This window comes from Petaurus breviceps, unplaced genomic scaffold (assembly GCF_028583685.1).
Source record: "Petaurus breviceps papuanus isolate PSGF00001 unplaced genomic scaffold, PetGlider_PUasm1.0 90784, whole genome shotgun sequence".
NCBI classification, from domain to species: domain Eukaryota; kingdom Metazoa; phylum Chordata; class Mammalia; order Diprotodontia; family Petauridae; genus Petaurus; species Petaurus breviceps.
Window position 1 is genome coordinate 4,739,887 of NW_027187345.1, and position 12,391 is coordinate 4,752,277.

At 39.4% G+C, this 12,391-nt stretch overlaps 1 pseudogene; it reads right to left on the bottom strand.

Annotated features, from left to right (window-relative positions):
• Positions 1-9,862: 9,862 nt before the first annotated feature.
• On the bottom strand, positions 9,863-12,180 carry LOC138147342 (dnaJ homolog subfamily C member 14 pseudogene; annotated as a pseudogene).
• Positions 12,181-12,391: the final 211 nt, after the last annotated feature.

The following is a 12,391-nucleotide window of genomic DNA, read 5'->3' on the forward strand; positions in this document are numbered from 1 at the left end:
ATGAGGCAGAATGTAATACAAGAATTGGAGAGAGCTGCCAGAAAGAGAAGAGATTTGGAGAAGAGATTGAGGAACGATTCATCAGAAAGGTAACACTTGAACTTGATCTTGTTTATTAAAAGGTGTTGAATAACATCAGTACACAAAACTTTGTACAAAATAGATATGATGCCCTTTTGGCCTAGTTATCTAACTCTCTATCTATCTATCAGACTATAATCAAAGGATCTGAGTTTCTCTCATTCCTCTAATCCTTACCATCTGAGTGACCTTTGCCAAGTCAGTCAGCTTACCCTTATGTGTAAAGCAAAGTGTTAGATTAGATGGTTTCTGGGGTCCCTTCCATTTCTAGAGCCATTCTGCTGTTACAGTCCACACCTGCTGGTAAAAAAAAATGGATGAACAATTAATTCACAGTTGTTTTACATAAAATCCTCTTTCTTGTTCTCTGAGAATTGAAACATTTGCTAATCATAAAGCTTAGGGAAAAATAAAGTGAAGGAGAAGGGAGGAATACCTCCTTTTTAAAAATTCCAAAATAATATAATTCCAACAATGCATAATTAAAAATTATTCACCATCAACCACTTGGTTTATAAGGGAATGAAGATCCTCCCACCTCAATTGAAATTTGCTAAGGATTTCTCTACAGGATTTATGTTGTCATGCCCTTTGAATCATATGCTAGAGGCAGTATAGAATGGTGGAGCTGAAGTCTGAACTGTCTGATCTGCATTCCTATTCTTCCTCAGACAGTTAGCAACTCTGTAACCAAGGGCTAGGCAAGTAGTTTCCTTGTGCTGCTATTTCCTCATTAAAGTAATAAGAAACAATAATACCTATAGTATCAACCTCAAGCGGCTGTTGTGAAGGTCAAATGAGATACTATATGCCTAGTACTTGGCAAAATTCAAATGCTATATGTATCAGGTTTTTATTATCAGAGTCAGAAGACTTATTTTTAAGTCCCAACACTGGTAGCTGTGTAACTCTAAGGGAATTATCCTTAATGAATCAGTATTTTTATATGTAAAATGTGGTTGATATCTCCTTCACTGTCTTGTTGTAAGGATCAAATCATAACAATCACACACAATATAGTGCTTTAAGATTTATAAAACACTTTGTTAGAATTTTTTCTTTGAAGCTTTGATGTAAAAATGTAACAAAATTAAATTGTAAAGTAATTTTCCTGCTTACAATAATGTACTACAGTCAGTCAGTCATTAAGCATTTATTAAGCACCTAGAATGTGTTAAAAGATAGAGATACAAAGAAAGGCAGAAGACAGTCCTTGTTCTCAAGGAAATCAGACTGATGGAGAAAACAAAATGCCAACAATTAATTCCAAGCAAACTATACAAAGGATATGTTGGAAATGGGCAAGGGAGGAAAGACACCAGAATTAAAAGAAATTAGAAAACAGGTTTCTTATAAAAGATTAGATTTTAGTTGGAATTTGAAAGAAGTCAGAGAAAACAAGAGTCAGAGATGAGGAAGAAGAGAATGTCAGGTATTGGGGCCTGTCAGAGAAAATACTGAGAGAAGAGTGATGATGTGTCTTGTGCTAGGGACAGCAAGGATTAGAAAGGTATGAGGGGACAGGTTATGAAGGGTATTGAATTCCAAAGGATTTACCTTCAATTCTGGCGATGATAGGGAGTCATTGGAATTTATTGACTATCAGGATGAAATGGTCAGATCTGTGCTTAAAGAAGATGAATATAATTGTTAATGGGAAGATGGACTACAGTGGGAAGAGACTTGAGACCCAGAGATGAAGCAGCAGGCTTCTATAATAGTCCAAGGATAAGGGCCTGCATCAGGTTAATGGCAGTGTCAAAGGAGATAAGGGGAACATACAAGAGATGTTGTATACATCATTGTATACAGATGTTGTATACATCATTGTATACAGATGTTGTATACGAGAGCATACAATAGATATGGAGGAGAGAGGTGAGCTATGACAGAGTGACTCAGTCTATGATCCTGGGTGATCAAGAGAATGGTAATATCTTCAACATTAACAGGAAAGTTAAGAAGGAAGCATTTTGGGGAAAAGTTAATAAGTCTAGTGACAGTATCCCATTCTAAGTAGTAAAATTACTTCCTAAAGAAAGACAGTGTTGTATAATGGTTAGAGGGACACTCTGGAAATCAGGAAGATGTGGGCTGGTTCCACCTCTGACAACAACTGGCTATATTCCCTCAGCAAGTCAAAACTTCTCAGTGCTCTAGGTAAATTACTAAGGGTATAAATTGCAGAAGAGACACCTACCTGAATTAGTTGAGGGAATTTCTCCATGTAGGAGTTCCTTAAACCAATGAAATTATAGGTATATCTCCCTATCCATTCTGCAGAGTGGTAGAACTATATTAGACCATATACTTATTCATATAGGAGAAGAGTGAAAGGCTGTTTTAAAGGCACATTCTTGTACTTCCAATGTTTAAAAGGAGGGTTTTTAAAATGTGTGTGTGTGTGTGTGTGTGTGTGTGGATCCCTTTGGCATTCTGTTGAAGCCTATGGACATCTTCTCAGAATAATATTTGTTTGCCTACATTCATGAGTGAAGCAAATGTTAAATTTCTGTTAGAGAAAAATTCAGTTAGAGAAAAAAAATGATTTTTTTCCCATCCAAGTTCACACATTTTCTGAAACCTAATCATAGACTTCCTATGTAAAAAGTCTTTCCTTTAGTTACTCAAAAATATTCTAGTCTCTAGTTTCTTAACTTTCTATTGATTATTATAAAGTCTTATGACTAGAATGTACATTAATGAGGTGTTTTGCATCAAATTTCATGTTTAAGTAGCATTTAAAAATCTGAAAAATGTATAATTGGGGAAAAACCTTGTAATAAAAGAATGTGTACTAGAAACTTGCTACAACACAACCCCATAAACTTTACATAAGATGCAACTGCTTGTGGTAATGACTGTTCTGAAAAGACAAACTACATTATAATTTTAGAGTCTCCTTTGCCAACTTACTTAATTAAATAGGTTATATTATAAAAGATTTCCAGTCAGCATTGCAATTTACTTTCCAGAAAATTAACTTTTAGTTGAAATTAGTCAAATAACTTTCAGTGAAAAGTGAATAAGAATAACTTTTAGTAAAATGCTTCCCAAAGCCTTTATTCACTAAGAAGAAATAAAGGTTCCCAACCTAAATCCTGGTGGGCTAGAATTATCTCTTTCTGATTAGAAAAATGAAAGTCCTATAATGCCAGCATATTTTCTTTCATTCATTCATTTGTGCAAGAAGAAAGTTAATTCTTTGACACTCACTCAAATCTTTCTGTGCTTTGGCACTTTGATTTTTGATAATTAATGTGATAATAATAAGCATAATTTCATAGTAGTGGGTCATCCTGGTCCAACCAGGGTAAAATTAAATGCTCTGCTTTCCTGTTAGGCTGTTCAGGAGGACTACCACCTCTGGCATGAGGGCTTGTCAAGCCCCTAAAGGAATGCTCATCCACCTTTGGTGTCCACCTGATTCACCCAACTCTCATCTTTGGTTCCAAGAAGCTGTAGCATGCACAGAAGCAACATAATGGTAAACTTTCTTAGCAGATGGGCTACACCATGTTGGGGGTAACTGATAAGCCTCAGACCTGTTGATGAGTCAGCATATGGGAGGTCTGCTCCAAGCATGTGAAAACTTCCTCCAGCAGAATGAGTGGATGAGAACAATTTGTTCCAAAGGCCATGAAGAATGGCTGAAGCAGGTGCTATGGAGTGCTTAGAGCTTGGTCAGACATAAAAAAACACCAGTCATCCACTGCATCCCAGGCCATTACCAGTCATCCTGACTTTTGTCCTGCCACTGGACTTTGATGACTCTGGAAGAAAGAGTGAAGCTGATGACATTATACAAATCTGCCTCACTTATATCCAATTCACCTGCAAGTCAAGACATCACTACATGATGTCATTGCCCCTTTTCAAAAACAAAGGACAAACAATAAGACTATTTAAAGCTGTTATAAAAGGGAGTCATAGAAGCTTGGATGAAAAGAAATACTGTTAACCCAATTTTCACAGTTATCACATCAGGGTCCTCTGATCTGAGAGGAGACCAAGGTCCTATGGCCTCTGATAAAGGTGTGCCAAAGTAAATAAGAGAGTTCAAAAAGTTGCTTTCAAAAATATAGCTGCCACTGAGCTTGTAACAGTATCACAAAAAACAGAGTCATCATCCCCCAAGCCATAGGTCTTCTTTGTGTTCAAGAACTCAAGCCCTTTATAGCACTGGCTAGATTATAAGACATAGAATATATAGATAAAGAAATCTATGTATATATATATAGATACCTATATATATATCATATCTATATAGATGTATATCTATATGTATATATACATATATCTACATATACATATCTACATAGACATAGACATCTATATCTATATGAAAATAGCTCATAAGAAAAAATAGACAGGGGCTCAAAGAAAACCACCGAAGGCACACTGCCCTGCCAAAGAAAGATCTCACTCAGCTTTCTCTCCTAATTCACAGATAATTTTATAGCTGCAATATAGAAAACAAGCCTAAACACCAGCCTAGATATCTCAGTTCTCAATTTTTATATAATTGCAGTCTCAGACTAAGACAGAGACTGATGTCACTTGGGTCAATGTAAATAGCTACTGCATTCTTGGCCCACACTGCCCCTGGCACATAGAGAGCACTAATAAAAGCTTTATTTATCCATCTATCTTCCTGCTTTTCTGATCATGATAGCAAACTGATACAATTTGGGAAATTCTTTGAACTGTCAAGGCATTTGATATGACTTATAAAAATCCTATCGTCCATATCACCCAGATATGATTTTTAAATGTTGAGAACAAAAATAAGAAATTACTTACTTTGTCTATAGAAGGTTCATGTTTTATTGATGATGACTACATTCTTATTTTTGCCTATTAAGTAAGAGAATAGTGCTTACCTATAAGAATATTTGCAAGATGATATCAAAGGGCTGCTATAATTCTGTAAATGAAAATTAATAGGATAGGTTGCTTAGCTTTAGGGGAATGAGTTATCCTCACTGGAAATCTTCACAAGGGGGGTTAATGGCTATTTAGAGAAGGGATTCTTATTCAGGTATGGGTTGGACCAGGTAACCCTGAAGTACCTTCCAATTGTGAGATTCCAACTGAGTAACTGAGTCAGTTAATAAAAGAATTACTATTTCCCATTTTACAAAAGAAGGAACTAGAGGATAGGGAATTTAAGCAACTTGCATGAAGGTCAAATGACAGTCAGGCTCAAACCCATATCTCTATCTCCAAAACTGGTACTCATAATACCATGTTGTTCTTTGTATCAAATATGCACTTTTTAAAAGTTTTATAAACCTTAAAGCACTAAACTACAGAAATAAATGTTTTTTTAATTAAGTAGGAGAAAATGAAACACACAAAAAACAGATCAATCAAGGGTGTATACAACACAGACAGAACAAATCATTCACATTAGCACTGGCTAAAAAGTCTTTTTCAAAATTCAGGAAAATAGGAGGTATTTTAATGAAGGTAGCATTTAAAGTCCTATAAATGTTTACATTTATCTTGGTATTTTTTAGCCCTCTCCTACTGTGAGCTAAAGACTAACCTGGTATCAAAATCATCATTCTGGGCCATACACAACTGCAACAACAGAAAGTAGGGCTATTTCCAGGAAATTAATCTGATTATCCACAGTGAAGTAAAGGTGACTGGTAGAAATAAAATTTTAAAGAATGATACTTGCTGCCTTGAAAAGAAATTTCTCTGGGGGAATGCATAAGTGGGTTGTACAGCAGAGAAATTGGGACAAAATTGAGAGTAAAGGTGTTGTCTTCTATCAAATAGAAAAGGGACAAAGACTTTATACTCTGGCTTGGAAAGGGAGGGTTAGGGAACCAAAGAAGAAAGTGTTACATTTTTTCCACTTAATTCTCTGACTTTGAACTATATAAAATGTAGAAATCTATTATTTGAAACTTCCTTTAAAACATGTTCTTCAAATAAAAGAAATTATTAATTAGCCTGCAGTTCCTTTTCTTTATTTAAATGTAGTCTGACACTCTATTACAAAAGGATTCCCAGATGGGTTGCTATAAATGAGTATAATGGTAAGAGTCATAGGGCCTGCCTGAGGTTTTATAAATATGGAGAACATATAAGGCTTGGGTGATGACTGTTAAAAGGTCAGTTGGATTCTTTAGAGCCCCTTTTGAGCCCTTCCTACTCTTGAAAAGCTTTTATCATAGGTCATAGCATCCTGGCACCCAAATCAAGGGACCCTGATAAAATCACTATAAAAACTGGGTTAACATATATCCTTTAACCCAAAATTCTATGACTCCCTGCCATAGCAGGTTTTTTAAATTAATTTTATTTTTAATTTATAGAAAAATAAAATAAGCTTAAATAAAATTAAACAAAAATTTAAGAAACTAACATGAAAACAAGAGGGTCCAATTTGGTCTTAGCCAGACCAGAGTGATTTGCTGTTATAGAATTAAGCATGTCCCTACAACACTAATTTGTTTTGTATGATGGCTGTGCTTTTTATGTAACTGGGCAATCTTGGTCAAGGCCCGTTAGCTCTCAGTCTCCTTCTAGTTTCTGTAATGTCAAATGAGGCGCTTTACCAAATAATTTCTAGGGTTCCCTCCCCCTTTAAATCTATCCATCAATAAGTCAACAAACATTTATTAAACACTTTCTATGTATCAGGCATTTAGTTAAGTTCTGGGGATATAAAGAAAGCTTTAAAAATGGTGCCTGCCCTTACTTCTAATTGGAGAAAGAATATGCTAACAACCTACAAAATACTGTGTAAATGGGAAGCAACATGACCTCCACAAGAAAGAACTAAGAGAAGGCACTTCCTAGATCACTTATTTTCCTTAAATTCAGGCTTTTCTACTCATCTGCTATTTTTCCCTGGACCGACAAAAGAGAATTAGCATCATTATAATAAGCTGGTCTATGGTTTTGATCCTTCCTCCAAAGCAACTTTGTTCTTTTCAGAAGAATCCCTGAAAATTATCCTTCTATTCAATGATCATATTTTCAAGAAATTTTAATTGGTCGTACCTGAATTCTGGCCTGGAAAAAGTAAACTCAGGCATACCCTAGATGGAAAACTGATACACACATATCCACATATAAAGAAATTATAGACCTAAGGCATGCAGAAATAATCACATAAACTTAACTGTTATTTATGAATTGATTAAATGTATGGTACTTGCTGGAAGTTTCAGAGGGAAGTCCTGACTCTACAGTTACTGCCAAGCACTATCTTGCTGTTCACATTATTTTTTTTTCCCCCTCAGGCATCCCAGTAATGACTTCACTTGTAATCTGAATTACTCCTGCTGGAGTCCTTAGGGTTGTTTCAACAGCCAGTGTGGGGTGTCATGACTATCTACAAACTACAGGATTTCTTGATACTTTTCAGCTATTAAATAACTGCTAGGCTTTACCTGAAGTTTATGAATTTTTATTTTCTTTTCTTTAGTTTTTAAGAAAGCAATAACTCTACAAAGATCAGTATATAGGAATTGGTGAGGCTATACTGAAAAATAGCTTTTGCTGAAGTGGTCCCAGAAACAACACTAAGCTCTAGCCACTTATATTGAAAAAGAAATCATAGAAAAGGAGATTTTGAGATGACGGAAGTTCAGGCCATACCTGGAGTAAAACAGTAAGTCACTAACACAGCTAGGTGGCACAGTGGATATAGAGCACTGGGCCCTAAGTCAGAAAGATCTAAATTCAAATTAAGCTATTTTGGGATATTTAGGGGATATTTAATAGTTGTGAGACACTAAGCAATTCACTTGACTTCAGTTTCTTTAATTATAAAATGGGAATCATTATAGGGCCTACTTCCCAGGTTTGTTACAAGGATCAAATGAGATTATATTTGCAAAGTGCTTAGTATAGTGTCTAATATATTGTAGCTTTTAATAAATGTTTTTCTTTTCTCCTTCCCTCAATAAAGGGTACTTAGAAAGAGTCAATTTTATTTCTTTGATTCTGCCCTCCCTAGTAATACCGCATAACAATGTAGGGTAATTGGTCTTGGATCAATTCTCTCCCTCCATCCTCCCCTTCAACTTCAAAATCCCATTATGTAACTGGAAAATAAAGACCGTATAAGGAAGGAAACTGTGAAGATGCAAATATTATAGTGACCCCTTTACAAATGTGAACAAGTCCACTGATTGAATGAATTAGAGGAGATTAGGAATGACTTCCACTCTATGTCTCTGCTGGACATATTTCAGCAATGAAATCAAACTCTCTCAGAATGAATAACTTAAATGACCCTAGAACTGCTGAGAGGGGTGTGTCCTATTAGGCAAGCAACTAACTCCACTGCCAAATACCATGACCATTGAGGGAGTGAGGGAGAGAAATTTCTTCCTTTCCCATGCTGCCTTCTATAATAGGCACAGGGATCACACAAAGTCTGCAATATTTTTTTTCTCAAGCTCCAAGACTACACAAACTAATTTCTAGACTAGTACAATTTCCTACTGAAAAACCTTCAGGCATGTGGTCAACTTTTAGCTAACCAGTCTCAACCTCTCCTTTTAATTCAATCAAGAAACTTGTGTAAAAGATCTCCAGGCAGTGGTTGCATCTTAACAGTTAATTTAATAGTTCATTAGGGGCAGCAAGGTAGCAAAATGGATAGAATACTAAGCCTCAAGTCAGAAAGACTTGAGTTCAAATCCATCCTGAGACACTTACCAGCTGTTACCCTAGGCAAGTTATTTAATGCTGTTTGCCCCAGTTTCTTCATCTATAAAATGAGCTGGCGAAGGAAATGGCAAACCACTCCAACATCTTTAACAAGAAAACCCCACAAAAAGGGTTGCTGAAGGTTAGAGATGCCTGAAACAACTAAATTAAAAATAACACGTAATTAACTGCCTTTTACTTTCTGTAATTACATTCTGGCCTCTCTAGGCTGAAGATTTGTCCAAGTTCAACTCCGATATATAAATTGTCCTGATGATATACTTCCCCCCAATCAGTAACAGGAACACAATCTACAACAAGAGTATTTCGAATCGGACAGCCATAGAAAACAAAACACTCAGAATATCCCCACTAAGCGCACTGGACTGCTTGGAAAGGTAGACCCTTTCCTGTAAACAAATACATCCAAGCTATCTTTGACATATATCCTCTGAGCAACTCACAGCAAAGTCAGGGTGGGCTGACGAGATACAGATTTCCTGGATCTTTATGATCTGGCTTTAGTCTTTTAGCAGAACAAAAATATTGTTGGTTATTCTCTTAATCCTCCAAGAAATGTGCTATTAAAAAAATTTTCTTTAGACCCTGGGGTCCAACTCTAGAAATCAAGAATCCCAAACTCAAGGTTATTCATGACATAATCCCCATGATTATTGTTATATAGTAGTTTTTCAATTGTCTTTGACTCTGTGACCCCATTTGCGTTTTTTGCTTTAGGGAGCAAAGAAATTAGGGTGGTTTGTCATTTCTTACTCCAGTTCATTTTACAGATGAGTAAACTGAGGCTAACAGAGTTGAGTGGCTTGCCCAAAGTCTCATAGCTAGTAAGTGTCTGAGATGGGATTTGAACTGAAGAAGTTTAGCCTTTTTGATTACAGGCCAGGCACTCTATCCACTGTGCCACCTAACTGCCCATATTAGGGATATCCATTTTCTTCTCTTTCTCAACCAAAATTCCTTGAAAATGTCATTTTTAGATTGGGCCTCAACTTTCTCTTCTCTGTCTTCATGCCTTTAAATCTAGCTTCTGCCTCAAATAAAACTGTTCTTTTTTTTTTTTTTGCTTGAAACTTTTTAAATATTGAAAATTAAAAAAAAAAATTCCATCCTATGCTATACACAGCCCTTATGACTCCCTGACACTGAGCTGGGGAGAGTGGAGAAGAGGAAGAGACAGGGCATCAGTGCTGGAAGGGCCTCCTCACTTTTTTCCATCATTTTGGTTTGGCTTCTGAACCTTTGGGTGCTGTGGAACTGTCTGGCCTGGAGGGTGGGGTGGCCCCAGGGCCAGGCTGGGAAGCCGCAAAGAAATTTCCATTGGGCATCTGGCCTGGGGGAACCTGAAAGATCCAGCTGAAGAAATCCTGAAGGTCAGCAACTGAAGCTGGAGGGGCATCTGGAATGGCTCTCTGTCGCCCACCAGGCCCAGGAACCTGAGACCCAAATGAGATGTGATAGGGGACTCTGTGGGTATCTGGGGAAATCCCCACACGCTGGCATCCAGCCCATTCTGTGATGTCATATACTTTTCCATCCATCATGGCAAAATAAGTGATCTTGAGGCCCAACATGCTTGACTCTGCCCAGAAGTCACCTTCCTCAGCAGGATGCATCTTGTTGCACTCAGCACAATATCGAGCATATTGAGACTCTCGATCCATTTCAAACCTCCTGTGCTTCCCTTGACACCTGCTGCACATCATAGTATTCATGGCCTCCTTGAGTTCATCCTGCAGCTTGGACAGAAATTCATTCACTGACCTGCTCAGCTCACTCTCTGCCATCCATTTCATCTCATATTCCTTCCGTCTCTCACGGTTACTGACAATATCCCAGGCAGCCCACAACACCTTGAAGGCCTCCTCAGCCCTGGGATGATGGTCTTGTCAGGATGAACCATCACTGCCAGCTGCCTATATGCCTTCTTCTGTTCCACATCTGATGCCGTGGCTTCTACCCCTAGCACCTGAAAGGGGTTTAGCTCATCTTCTGGGATCCCAGCCATAGCCAAAAGTCGAGACACATCCTCTCCAGGTTGGTAGTATCGCCCACTAGATGCTGGCCCATCCCCTTGCCTGTCGGTCCTCTGCTTGACCCAGGGTGCTTCCAGCCAACCCCTCTGCACCAGCCCCAGCAAGCATTGCCATGTCCTGCTCTCTTTGAGATGAGTCCAACATCGGTGAACAGTGGGTGAATGCAGCCTGGAGAGGAGCCAGGTGGCCTGAGCCCTCAAGCCCAATCGGTCTCCCATGTACACCAAGACTCTCCAGGTCAGCTGAAGACAGCCCAACAGCAAAGCCAGGACCAAGACTAGCACAGCACACAGCAGTCATAACAGGTGGGAAAAAATCCCTGCCCCGGAGCAAAGTCCCCGGCATACACACAGGAACCCCATCTGAGCCCAGTTCCCCAACTGCCCAACCCAGCTTCCCACCCATATTCGAAGCAGGTCCAGATCACTGCCTTTCAGCTGTCCGCAAGAATAGATAAGGTGCCCACCAGTTTCCACATACTCCCCCACTAAAACCAACAACTCAATCAGCCACCAGAACCCCTTCTGTCCAAGTCTATACAGTTCCTCTGACCCCCATGCCACCAAATACCGACACTGGTCTGCCTGGCTACGTTTCTGGCCAGGCCGGTGTCGACCAGAGGGTCGGGGGTCCCTTCGACCACCCTCCCTAAGCTCTTCTTTGATTGGTAGGCGATGCCTCTGCCTCCTGGGTGGAGGCTTCCTTCCACTGGGCATAGGAGAAGGGTCACTGGGAACCCTGGAGGGCCCTTCTTCATCATCTTCATCTTCTCCCAGGGCTGGGGAGGTACAGTAGGTGCAAAAATTACTAAATGAGCCATCTCCTCCCTCGGAGAAAGGCCCCTCAAGAACACTAGGAGCTCTTGGACAGTTACAGACCAATGATGGTATAGTTGGGATGGAAGAGTCTCTGTCCTCCAGGTCCCCAGCCCCATTGTCCCGAGAAAGCTCCTTGTCCACTCCCGTTTCCTCATCTGAAGATGCTTCAGTCTGATCGAGATCTTCTCCTTTCTTGGAGGGCCCTGGGTCCCTGGGAGCACCTTGGCTTGGATCTGATTGGCAACTGGGGCTCTGGGGTGGTGTATTTGTGGAACAAGGATGTCTAGTAAGGCAATAGGTACCATTGGGTGCAGCCTCCACCGAATCCCCAAATCCTGAGAATGAAAGTTTGTGGGGGCCCACAGTGGGCCCTGGAGTCCAGACACAAGAGCCACTGTGGGGTGCCCTGTATAACTTCCTTTCCCCAGGGTGCTGCTGGGCCATGACCCCGGGGATTCCTGAAGGAATTTAGGTCACAGCCATCATGATGACTTCAGGTGCCAGACAGAGGCAGCAACGCTCTCCTTCCAGCGAGGTCCGGAGCCCAGGGGGAGCTAGGAGAGCCGCTCCTGGCTCGGCCTCCCGCTCAAGCTCGGCTTCCTCCTTCCATCCCCACCGCTGTGGACCTCCACAGACTTTCACTTCCAAATGAAACTGTTCTTTCTCAAATTATATTCAGTTATGCTATAATGTAGCATGAGTTTTTAAAAAACACAATGCTATCCAAAATTGTACAATTAAAAAAAACAGGGCTTA